This window comes from Helianthus annuus, chromosome 13 (genome assembly GCF_002127325.2).
Source record: "Helianthus annuus cultivar XRQ/B chromosome 13, HanXRQr2.0-SUNRISE, whole genome shotgun sequence".
In the NCBI taxonomy this organism is placed as follows: Eukaryota; Viridiplantae; Streptophyta; class Magnoliopsida; order Asterales; family Asteraceae; genus Helianthus; species Helianthus annuus.
In genome coordinates this window covers 93,278,181-93,289,831 of record NC_035445.2, presented here as the reverse complement: position 1 = coordinate 93,289,831, position 11,651 = coordinate 93,278,181, and positions in this window count along the sequence as shown.

Sequence of the window (11,651 nt, the reverse complement as noted above, 5' to 3'; positions counted from 1 at the left end):
GGAATGAAGGGGAGACTCCGGAGGAAGCAAAAGGGGTGGTTGGAGGAACTGCCATTTGTTCTATGGGCATATAGGACCACTCCCAAGGACTGCAACGGAGAAACACCCTTCAGCTTAACCTATGGGACAGAGGCTATCATCCCAACTAAGATAGGATCCCCAACTGCCAGAATAAAGCTCAGAGAAGCTGAGAATAAACAAGATCTCCGAATGAACCTAAACTTGCTTAAAGAGAGAAGGGAAATAGCAGCGATCAGGGAGGCCAAGTATAAGAAGCAGCTTGAAAGCTACTATAATGCCAAGATGAAAAAGCTCAATCTCGTCTCTGGAGACTTGGTCCTGAGAGCAAATGAAGCTAGCTTGCAAGAGAGCACCGGGAAACTAGGGCATAACTGGGAGGGGCCCTACCGGGTTACTTGGGCAAACGGCAAGGGAAGTTGCAAACTGGAAACACTTCAAGGCAAGGAAGTTCCAAGGACGTGGAACCTTATGCAACTCAGGAAATACCACATATGAAAAATAAAGATGCCTTCAAGGGAAAACGGTCAGGGAGCCACTTTTGTAAAGAATTAACCGCTAATTAAGGGATTACCCCAGGGAAAACTTTTTGTAAAATCTTATACTGGAGGACATAGTCCCCAAGAAATGTATGGTAATGAACAGTCCACGTGTTCCTTTTGATAAAAGTGCAGGTCTTGTATCAGGGCAGACGTGCCCAAAAAACTATAAACCTAATAACAAACAAACACATGTGTGAAAGGTATACTCAACATGCCAAACACCCGGCTGTAGGGCAAATCAAGGCCTAGCTAGCCCAAAGAGAACGGACAAACAAGCTAGAAAACATAATCTGACATTATAGACTTGTCCAAAGATTGTCCTCGAACAGACAATCTTGGTTTATAAAGCAAACCACAAAAAGAAAACAACACACTTTTGTAAGCAAACTACAAAAAAGAACTAACACATACACACCGGAAAAAAGAAACTTTCTGTGTATAAACTACAAAGTAAACATACATAAACAGGGAATCTTGCTAACCCTGAAAGAAAAGGCTAGTACACAAACGAACAAACTAGAAAACCTAGCAAACAGACTAACGGAATTTTTGCAAACATACTACAAATAACCAAAAGTCTCCAGGAAGACGATGGGCTGGCTCCCGGCAAGAACACCTACAAAAAAGAACAACACACCAAAAACAACAAAAGCAAGTCGACAATATACAGTCAAAAGACGGCTAGCAGGCCATACGTTAGGTACCGGGAGAGCCCCGACACGAAGGCCCTCCCCCATACATCAAAAAGTTAACAGTGTTCTAAGGTGCATAATTGTTTAGTTACAACCATATCGAAATAGTGAATGTTTTGAAACTACTGGGAATCACCCCCAGACAGAGACTTCGGAGAAGAGGGACCAGCGGGAGTCAGCAGGACTTTCAGCTCATCAATGGACATCATGGGACGCTCAAGGATCTTTTCAAGAAGGGCAGGGGTCTTACCCCCAAACTCTTTTTCCAGTTTAGACAACCGCTTCTTGGCCTTGGAATTATAAAGAGGGGTCTCCTTCCTGCCCAAGACTTGAGCTGAGTAAGCATACCTATCCTTCAAGCCTTCTTGATATCCCACGTCCCGGTAAGCCCTGTAGACTTGTTCAACACTGCTTTTAAACTCCTCCGATTGGGAGATGACAGTAAGTAAGACCCCGAAGCCCTCGGTGATCAACCAGTGTTTCTCCTTGGCTAACCTCTGGTTATCATCCGACGTCATTCCATACTCAGCATACATCATATCCAGATCTTTTTGAGAAACAGAGTCAAGCTCCCTCTGATGCTTCAGCTCGGCGGCCAGCTCCTCCTTCTCTTCAGCCAAAGCTTGCATCTCCCTCGCCCAGGCACGGTCCTTTTTCTCCAGCATAGCACCAGCTCCCTGAGAAAAAATGATTACATAAACCCCGAGAGAGTTAAAAAAGTAAAAAAAAAAAAAAAGAAGGGGGGGGGGGGAGGAGAATTAGGCACCTTCTCCTCCTGCAATTTGCGCTCAACATCAACCACCTGGCATCGAAGCTCAGTAGCGACGGTTTGAGAAGTCTTGAGATCATTCTTGAGCCCCTCATTCTCCCTCCTCAGATCATCAACTCATTGTAACATGCCAACACCCCTGAAAAGCCCTTCGCAAAGTGACATGCTATATTGATCATCGAAGATATCATCCCTCAAGGCAGAATTCATAAATCTATGGGAGGGAGGAACAGCATGAGTCAAGAAGTCCCAGGCAGTTTCAGGGGTCCCCACCACTGAAGACTGAGTGATTTTACACTTCGGGACATACGGAGCTGGAAGGGCATCAGCAAACAAAGGAGCCAGAGGGGATCGAGAAGCAAAACCCTCAAAACGAGAAGGTTTGTTGGTCCTAGTGGCATGGTGAGGAGAAATCTCAAAAGTTGGGGCAATGCGAGCAACCCTTACTTCAGAACTCTTGTCCCTAACACGAGAAGAGGAAGGGGCAGTAGGGATCTCAATAGGAGCATGAGAGCTTCCCTTCTCCAAACACAAAAAAGAAAAAAAGGGAGGGAACATTAGAAACACACCAGAACAAGGTTAATCCAAAAAAAAAAAGCAACAAGGAACTAAGAACATGTTACACCAAAACAGAAGTTAAATGGAAGACTTACCAACAAGGGCTCACTCACAAGACTGGAGGATCAGAAATGCTTGGATAAGGAGCCCTTAACCCCATTAGGGGGAAGTTCGGAAGCAGCTTTTGTGGCAGGGAAGGCTTTTTGACCACTGGCACTCCAAAGTCTCAACCAGATACCGCGTGGGGCAGGAACTTGCTTAGGACTGACAGCTTTCCGCTTGCGAGCCAAACGGCTCTCCAGGTCTTCCTCATCACCATCACTAGAACTCTTCACTTGTAGGGAACCAGGGGAGTTCTCCTTCTCACCAGAAGAAACCCCCTCATCTTTTTCCCCGGCAGCAGAATCTCTTGCCTGAACTGATCCCTCAGAAACTCTCGTCTCTGTACCCCGGTTCGACTCTATCATCGACCACAAACTTAACATCCCTGGAATCCCCCAGAAGCAAGCCCCACAGGGTCATCTCTACACAAAAGAAATACTAAAGATGACTACACAAATCCCTAAGAAATTTTCAGAAAAAAGGTAGGCACAACAAGTCAAGAACAAGAGAATACCTTTCTTGCCAAAGAAAGCCTTTGGCCGAACCGAGTAGAAGGGGCTTAGTCCTCCCGTAGCCAGGATCCCTTCAGAGAAAGTAAAAGCTCTCAGTGGATTCTTGTATATACGCTTCCACTGGACAATTTCATCAGCAGACAAGACATGAATACTGTCTTCAATGGCAGCCTTGGCATCCCTCAACGGTGGGGACTCTGGTATCATGGCAGCAGAAACGAAAATAAACCTGCTTTTCCATTCTTTAGGATAGGTAGAGGTCAGCATGAAGGAGTAAAAAGGCTGAGATACACTATCCTTCCGTTTGGCGAAGGTGAACCAGTCCCCATCTGAAATTAACTTGTAAAACATGCAAAATAGGGGGATCGACGGCTCACCGGAAACCGCTATGCAGGATAACTCAAAATGCACAACCCTCATAAATCCTAGAGGGTGCAACTGGGAGAAATGAACTTTGAAATGGCGTAACAAATCTATCTTGAAAGACGAAAGTGGATACCGGACACCATAAGAAGAAAACGACAGAGTGTAAAGAACGATTCGATCAGGAGTGCACTCGGCCGAGTCATCGGGACCGGGTAATGTAGGGGAAAACCGCTCGGGTATCTTGTAGGTTTCAACGAAGGATTCCAAATCCTTCGCCGTCAGGACAGATCGGATCATGGAATGGCCGGTACGGCTCATGGCAAAAGGGAAATGGTGATCGGAAATTTATAGAGAAAGAAAAATGTGGAAGAAAAGTAGTGGGAATGAAAGGACATTCAAAAGGCTATGAGGGTTTTAAAGAAGGTAACTGACGAGAGGGGAAAACTGTCACATCACCATCCTTTTAAATTTAAACCACCGTGCATGTGTATTAAGGGGATTAAACCTCCGCCATTGATATTCGGCGATTAATGAGCCTCGAAAAAAGAAGGGGCGCGTAATGATTAGCTAAGGGTGGGCCCACATTCTTAACCCAAGAGAGCTACCCCCATGGACAGTTATGATTCAGCCCCGAATCATGAGATTTGAATCTCAGAACTAGGGACTAAAGATGACTTGACGTCGAGCCCATAGGTTGCCCCATTTACCCGTCTTGGGCTGATCTCATGTAGGCCCGACAGATAAGAGCCCAAATGCTGATACTTGCCCATTGAGGGACTTTCTCTTGAAACAGGCGGGAAAAGAGATACTTTACAAAGAAAAGAAAGCATTAAATGCCTGATAAGAATAGGATCTCCGGCCGGCACTGAACCACTAAGCCGGCACCATTAAATGAGGATACAATCCTACCGTTGGGGCTCAGAAATGTGTCTGAGTTCCCCAAAGACCGATAGAATCCGTTAGATCATCTCGGTATGATCCCATTGGAAAGATAAGGGCTTCCGGCTATATAAGGAAGGTAAAGAATGATCTAATAGGCAAGTCCAAGGTATCTCACTTAATGCTCTCATTTATTCCGACCACAATTCCGTTATATTAAATACATACACACATTTATATCAGATTCACACCATAGAGATTGTTCCGATGAACACACTCATCGGAATAAGTCACTCTCTTACTCTCCGGCAAGTTTACTTATTCTCACGCCGAAGCTTGGTCACGGATCCCCCCTCCGGGGCCCTCCGTGACGAGGCTAACCTTCCTTTTTTGTACCAAACGAAGGCTGGGATATTCTGATGTCAGCGAAGACCCTTTGAACGTCATCAGGGATTTGGGCATTCGACAAGTGGCAATGATCTTCAGAAGAACGGACATTGTGGCAATTGTCTTTAGAAGAACGAACATTGTGGCAATGATATTCAGAAGAACATTAGTCAAATATCGATCCTTGACTCGCATGTTTGCCATGCATCGTGTAACAATCCTTAGTTCTGTAAGACACATTTCTTCTAGGGACAAAGAGTACTTTCTAGGATTTCACACAATGGTACTAACCCATTTCCAGAACACATAAGTAGAAATAGACAGACTCTTCCTCTTCAGGAGCCCAACTCGTGAATAAGCCAATATGCGAATGTAATAACCCACAAAACATTAAGATCACCACTAAGTCCATAGATGCTTCCGCATCACCAGCCAAGCTTGCACTTGAGCTCTTGCAAGTCACTAAACCTGAGCTCAGGCTCGGCTCGGCACGTTTACACCCACCAACTTTTATTCCCAAGAAGACATAATTGGGTTTTATAGATTCGTGAACCCCTATAGTGGCCTAGTCATGCTTCAACCACCACTAATTTGGGAAATTAAATTAGGGTTTTATAGATTTGCTTTCATACAATTTTGTTGAAGAGTTGGAAGATGCTGACGATTCAAGCGACCAACACCTCCTCGATTTCCTAGTTGAATACCCTTCTATATTGGGAAATGATGAAGATTTATCAAAGAACTTTGAAGAACATGTGTGTCTCCTATATCAATTTCTTGAAGATCCAGTGACTCAACATTCACTAATTGGATATTGAATAACCCTCACCATAATGCTTTAGGGCTACCACTTTCTTCATCAATCAAAACGCAAAATTGGGTTCGAAGACCATCAAGGAATGAAGGCGTATAAGGGGTGGGGATTTGGTTACAGGGGCAAAGCTATGAAGGGTTCGGGGGGCGACCCCTCGAACTTTTCGCTCAGTAGTGTTATGTATGTACGTTTCGTATAAATTTTTTTAGGTATATACGTTTTCAACCCCCCGGTTTTTAAAAAAAAAAATTAGGTATATACTTTTAGGTCCCCGGTGGAAATTTTCAAGCTTCACCACTGTTTGGTTGTAGAAGATAGTGGGGTGGCTGAGAGGCGACGAGAAATGATAGAGATAAAGATCAAGAGTAAAGAAAGTACATATATAGATAAAAAAAATGAGTCAGCGTGGGGGTGGGATTTATTTATTTTTATTTACTATATGCATTAAGAGATTGTACACTGTGAATTAGAACCTTGTACCTTAGCTAAACATGCTAAAATACCCTTGAAATTAATAGAAGACACAAATCAAGTTAGCCGGTGAATTAAATGGCAAATAACAAAAACCACAGTATGCTTTAGCAAAAGATAAAGGGGTTGTTTGGCAACTTCTAAATTGTTAAGTGCTGAACCAGTAAGAGATCTGAACCATTAAGTGCTGAACCAGTAAGAGGTCTGAACCATTAAGAGCCTGTATAATGCTTAACCATTCAGAGGCAAATGTCTAACCAATTCAGATTAGAGGTCTTAACCATTGAGACTCTGTATAAATCTTAACCATTTAGAGGCAAATATCTGAACTATTCAGACATCTGTTCATGAAACAAACAGCATAAACCATTAGATGCTGAACTAGTAAAATGTCTGAACTATTAACAGATTCATTAAGAGATAAACAAAGAGTCCCAAAATATCGAAATAGTTATTTTAGAAACCAAATGATATAATCAAGTACTTTTGTCATGTGTCTAAATTAGTGGACCCCACATATATTACCACATTATAAATAAGCAACATGTTGTTACTTTATATGGTTGTACATTATGCATTGGGTGCTTTTTAAAAAAAATTGAATTTTATTACTTTTAATCCAAAAGTCTTTTACCTTTTACATTTTAACCCTATTGATTTTTTTTTTTACTTTTACCCAAAGCTTTTTAATCTTTTGCAATTTAACACAAAAAATTTTTTTATGTTCAACTTTAGTCTCTCATACTTTTATCTTTCGCAAGTTTGTCGTTTTATGTTTCATTCTAAATTTGAGAGTCAACACCCCGCAATGTGCGTGTGGGGTTCAATGTTTTTTGTCTATTTTTTCCCGTTTTACAAGCCCATCGCAACGCGTCTATTTTTTACCGTTTGAGAAGTTTATCGCAACGTGCGGGTCCTAGATCGACTTAGTTATTCTTTTCTACGTTTTTACGTTACGGTCTAATTTCTCGCATTAACATGACGCAATGGGCATCCGTGGTTCAACAATTTTACGTCTCTTTTTTCATTCGGTGTTAATTATTCCTTTTTAATTTATTTTATTTTTACGAGCTTTCTTGATATTGGTGGTCGTTGACAGTGGTGTGGCATTGGTGCTACTTGGCACGATTTTACGAACGTACTTAATCTATTAAATTTTTTACTAATAATTTGTTTCGAATTTACCCCTATACCTCATTTACTTTAAAAGAAACTATTTTTACGTGTATATTTTTATGTATTTGTCGGCATGAATTCGATTTGCTACACGTTTCGAAGTAACCTTTTTCTAAAAATGAGATAGGTCAAACATAATACGTTTTCGTATAAAAAAACCATTTTTATGTACATCTCGGTATACATTCAAGTTGGTGTATGTTTCGACGTAAATTTTTTGGGAAACGAGTCAGATCAATATAATATGTTTTCGTGCTTATTTTATGAATGTTTGGTAAAATTTGTTTCGAATCGAGTGGAGTCAAATCGAGGTTTCTTTTTTCCCTTTTTCACAAAGTTCTAATTAATCTCTTTTAATTATACGTGTCAACTTTCCCGTTACATGTGTTACGTTTTCTATATATGAGTCGAGTCACATATAATACATTATGATTGTATGATATAAATTTGATTTACTTTATGTTTTGATCCAATCGCAATTCTTATATATGTTACATTGAGTTCAATCGGGAAATGTCTAAACACGCGTTTTCATATGATTAACGCATCACATAACATTTGGACTAATCAATTCGATGATTGTGACGTACCCGCGCTGCAACGCGCGCGGGTATTATTACTAGTTGAATTAAAATAGTTATTTTCGCAACCATATAATATAAAAAAGTAGTTTTGTCATGTGACTAAATTAGTGTACACAAGTTTTTTGTCTATAAAAAGGCAAATTGGAAAATGTGATGGCATAGGTCCTATTTAACATTTAATTTAGTTTTTTTTTCTGATAAAATGTTGTATTTAATAATTTTAAAATTCTAATGGATAGCTTTTTATCAGTCGATATTTCGGTATAAATTAGATTGAAAGCGTAGTACTATAAATAACGTATTGTTTTGTCTCGTGTTATAAGAAATACGTTGTCTTGGACACAAGTAGTTTTTAATATCGTTTATATTGAGATGTACATAAAACACACAGTATATTTAAGTTTTTTTTTTAAATATTAGATATTGCATTTTTATTGAAGAAACACTAACGGTTATATTACTAAAATCTTATTAAATAAAACACAATAGGTTTTCATATAACTAAATGTATTTAATCTATATCTATATCTATATATATAATAAAAGAAACTTGTTTTGAGACAAATGACATTCTCTTAGCCACTCTCATTGTGTTTTCCCGCCTATACGGTATTCTCTTTATTGGGTCGCACGGAAACTATTTTCAACAGCCATGACACAAAGAAATATCCAGACCCTTTGGTTCAATTTTTCAAACAAATGGATATCTTTCTCAACACTCACCCTCTTTTCATAAAACCTACCCCTCATCCATGGCCATTTCTCACACCAAAACTCTAGATTTATCTCATCTGTTCGGAAGGCTAATGATTAATGGCCCAAAAACATCCACGAAAGGAACACGTTAAGTCGTTAATATGACTTTATGTATACTAATATATTCAATGATTGAACCTCACAAATAATTGTTTAAACACTTCACAAAAATTAATTAAATACTATACATAAGCAATGTTGTAAAAATCACGACTAGGCGGCGACTAGTCGGTGATTACTCGTTAGTCGGTCAGTAACTGAGTAATTTTTTGTTAATCAGTCAATTAATTGCTAGTCGGGCCTAGTCGGACCAAATCGGCCAGCAAAAACTTGGCTATCCCGTCCAGATTCTGGCAAAAAACCTGTATATTTTGGCCAAAACCTTTAAATTCCAGTTAGTTTTCAACCAAACCATGTGAATTCCAACAATTGATCTTGTATACTTAAAAAAATAAGTTGAGTAAGAGTTAAACCTTAGCTACTTAAAATATTTACCTATAAAAATGTGTATATGTATACATAAAACTGAAAATTACATATAAAAAACCCGATCCGATTAATCACGAGTAATCCTGAGTAGTCGTTAGTCCCAACTTCAATGGCCGACTAGCGACTAGCGAGTTCTCCAACCTTGTATATAAGTGCTGAACATAGGGATGATGAGATAGGTACCGTACCAGTATCAAAAATATCCATACCCAATTTCTGAAAAAGTAAGTATGAATTACCGTATCGAATTTATCGATACAATACCGGTACTCGGTACCAAACACTCATCCCTAGTTAAAACCCATGATCTACAACCGTTTATTTATTTAATTTGGTATGCCTTTTTCTATGTATTTAAACATGGTTAACGGATGATCAAAAATTCAAAATTATTTATTGAATTTGGTAACGTAAATAACACTAGCTTGATGCTTTCATTAGCATGGTTATCACTTTAGAATTTAAAATACGATCTTTAGATAATGTGGAGACATTATGATCGAGTAAGGCAATCTGTTATTGTTTCCTTCCCCCTCCATCCTCAAACCTATGTTATGATCACTCTCATCCCCTCCCTTTTTTATATTTTTTAAATAGTTGAAGTTAATTATATTTAATAATAACATGTACAAAGCTAATTATTATGATACTTTAAAATCATCATAAATTTATTCAAGTTGTTTAAAACAAATTAACCTATATACATTTACAAGTTCAAGTAATGTTGAGAACTTGCGCCTCAACTTCCTGGTTTGTAGTTAGGTTGGGTTTTTTAATTGAAACCGTTGCAAAAGGTTTTGCACATAGCTGCGTAGACTGTAAACGTTAACTATATTGTTGCTAACTTGCGCCTCAACTTCTTGATTAGTAGTAGGTTAGATTTTTTTATTGAAACCATTACAAAAAGTTTTGCGCATAGCTACGTAAACCGCATGTCAAATCGCACATGGTCCATCAATATTTTCTAATTATTTATAATAATTTACTTTTTTTCAAGAAGTTTATTTTCGGAATATGAACATGTATTTTTGAAATATATATATGTAGGTTTTTAAAACCATTTAATGAAAATATAAAGATGTAGATATCATTTTGTTTATATTATAATATAATTTATTTTTTTATTTTTATTTTGTAGGTTGGGTTTTTTTCTAATGAATAGTATACTATTGCTACATTGTGCCTCATCTTAGTATACTGTTGCTAACTTGCGCCACAACTTGCCGACTGGTAGTAGGTTAGATTTTTTTAGTGAAATCGTTGCAAAAGGTTTTGCACATAGCTACACAACCATAAATGTTCAAGTGAATAGTATAATGCTGTTAACTTGCGCTTGCGCCTCAACTTTCTGATGGTAGTAGGTTGAGGGTTTTTTTTTTTTTTTTTTCAATAAAACCGCTGTAAAAGGTTTTCACATAGCTGCGTAAACTGCATGTCAAATTGCACATGCTCCATGAATTAGTTTCTAATTACTTATGATAATTTACTTTTTTCAAGAAGTTTATTTTCGCAATATGAACACATATTTTTGAAATATATACGTGTAGGTTTTTTAACCGCTCATGAATATATAAAGATGCAAATATCGTTGTAGTTATATTATAACTTTATTTTTTGATTTTTCTTTTTTCATTTGTTATGGCATGAGCCGATACGTTAAACCATATCCATATCTAAAAATAAAACAGGACAACATAAATTGAATGCACCCCCTCTCGTGATGATCATGATCGCCCCATGGTCTCTATGAAAGTATAAGGTAGGAGGTGGTGTTCCCCATCGTCCCGATCCTATATGGCGCCCCTGATCCCTTCCCCGAACCCACAAAACTGAATCAGTATGAGGTATGGTTCCTGACTCCCCCATCATTTCCATCTACCAACTCAGGGTCAGAACACCATCCTCTTCCACCCTTCCCATCCATCCCCATCTAAGGGTATGGTTACCCTTTCCTTCTTTTCCCCTTCATTTTTCTTTTTTCTATTCTTCTTAAACAGTCCATTTAATGTAATTTTATTAAACCAAAAATAAAAAAAAACATTATTTATATCTATATATTAGAAACAGAAACCAATGAATAGTAACTTTAATGTTATAATATTATATATAATTTTTTACACTTTTATTATTCTAATGTTATAATTTTATAAAAATAATTATTTCCTTTACTTTTTAAGTTTATTATTATTCCAATGTTAGCCAATAAATAGTAACTTTAGATAACTAATTTAAATCTATATATTAAAAACACAAGCCATTATTTATATATTAAAAACACAAATAAACAGTCCAGTTAATGTAATTTTATTAAACCAAAAATAAAAAAAACATTATTATCTATTATCTATATATTAAAAACAGAAACCAATAAATAGTAACTTTAATATTATAATACTATATATAACTTTTTTACACTTTTATTATTCGAATGTTATAATGTTATAATAATGATTATTTACTTTACCTTTTAAGTTTATTAGTATTCTATTATCTATATATTAAAAACAGAAACCAATGAATAGTAACTTTAATATTA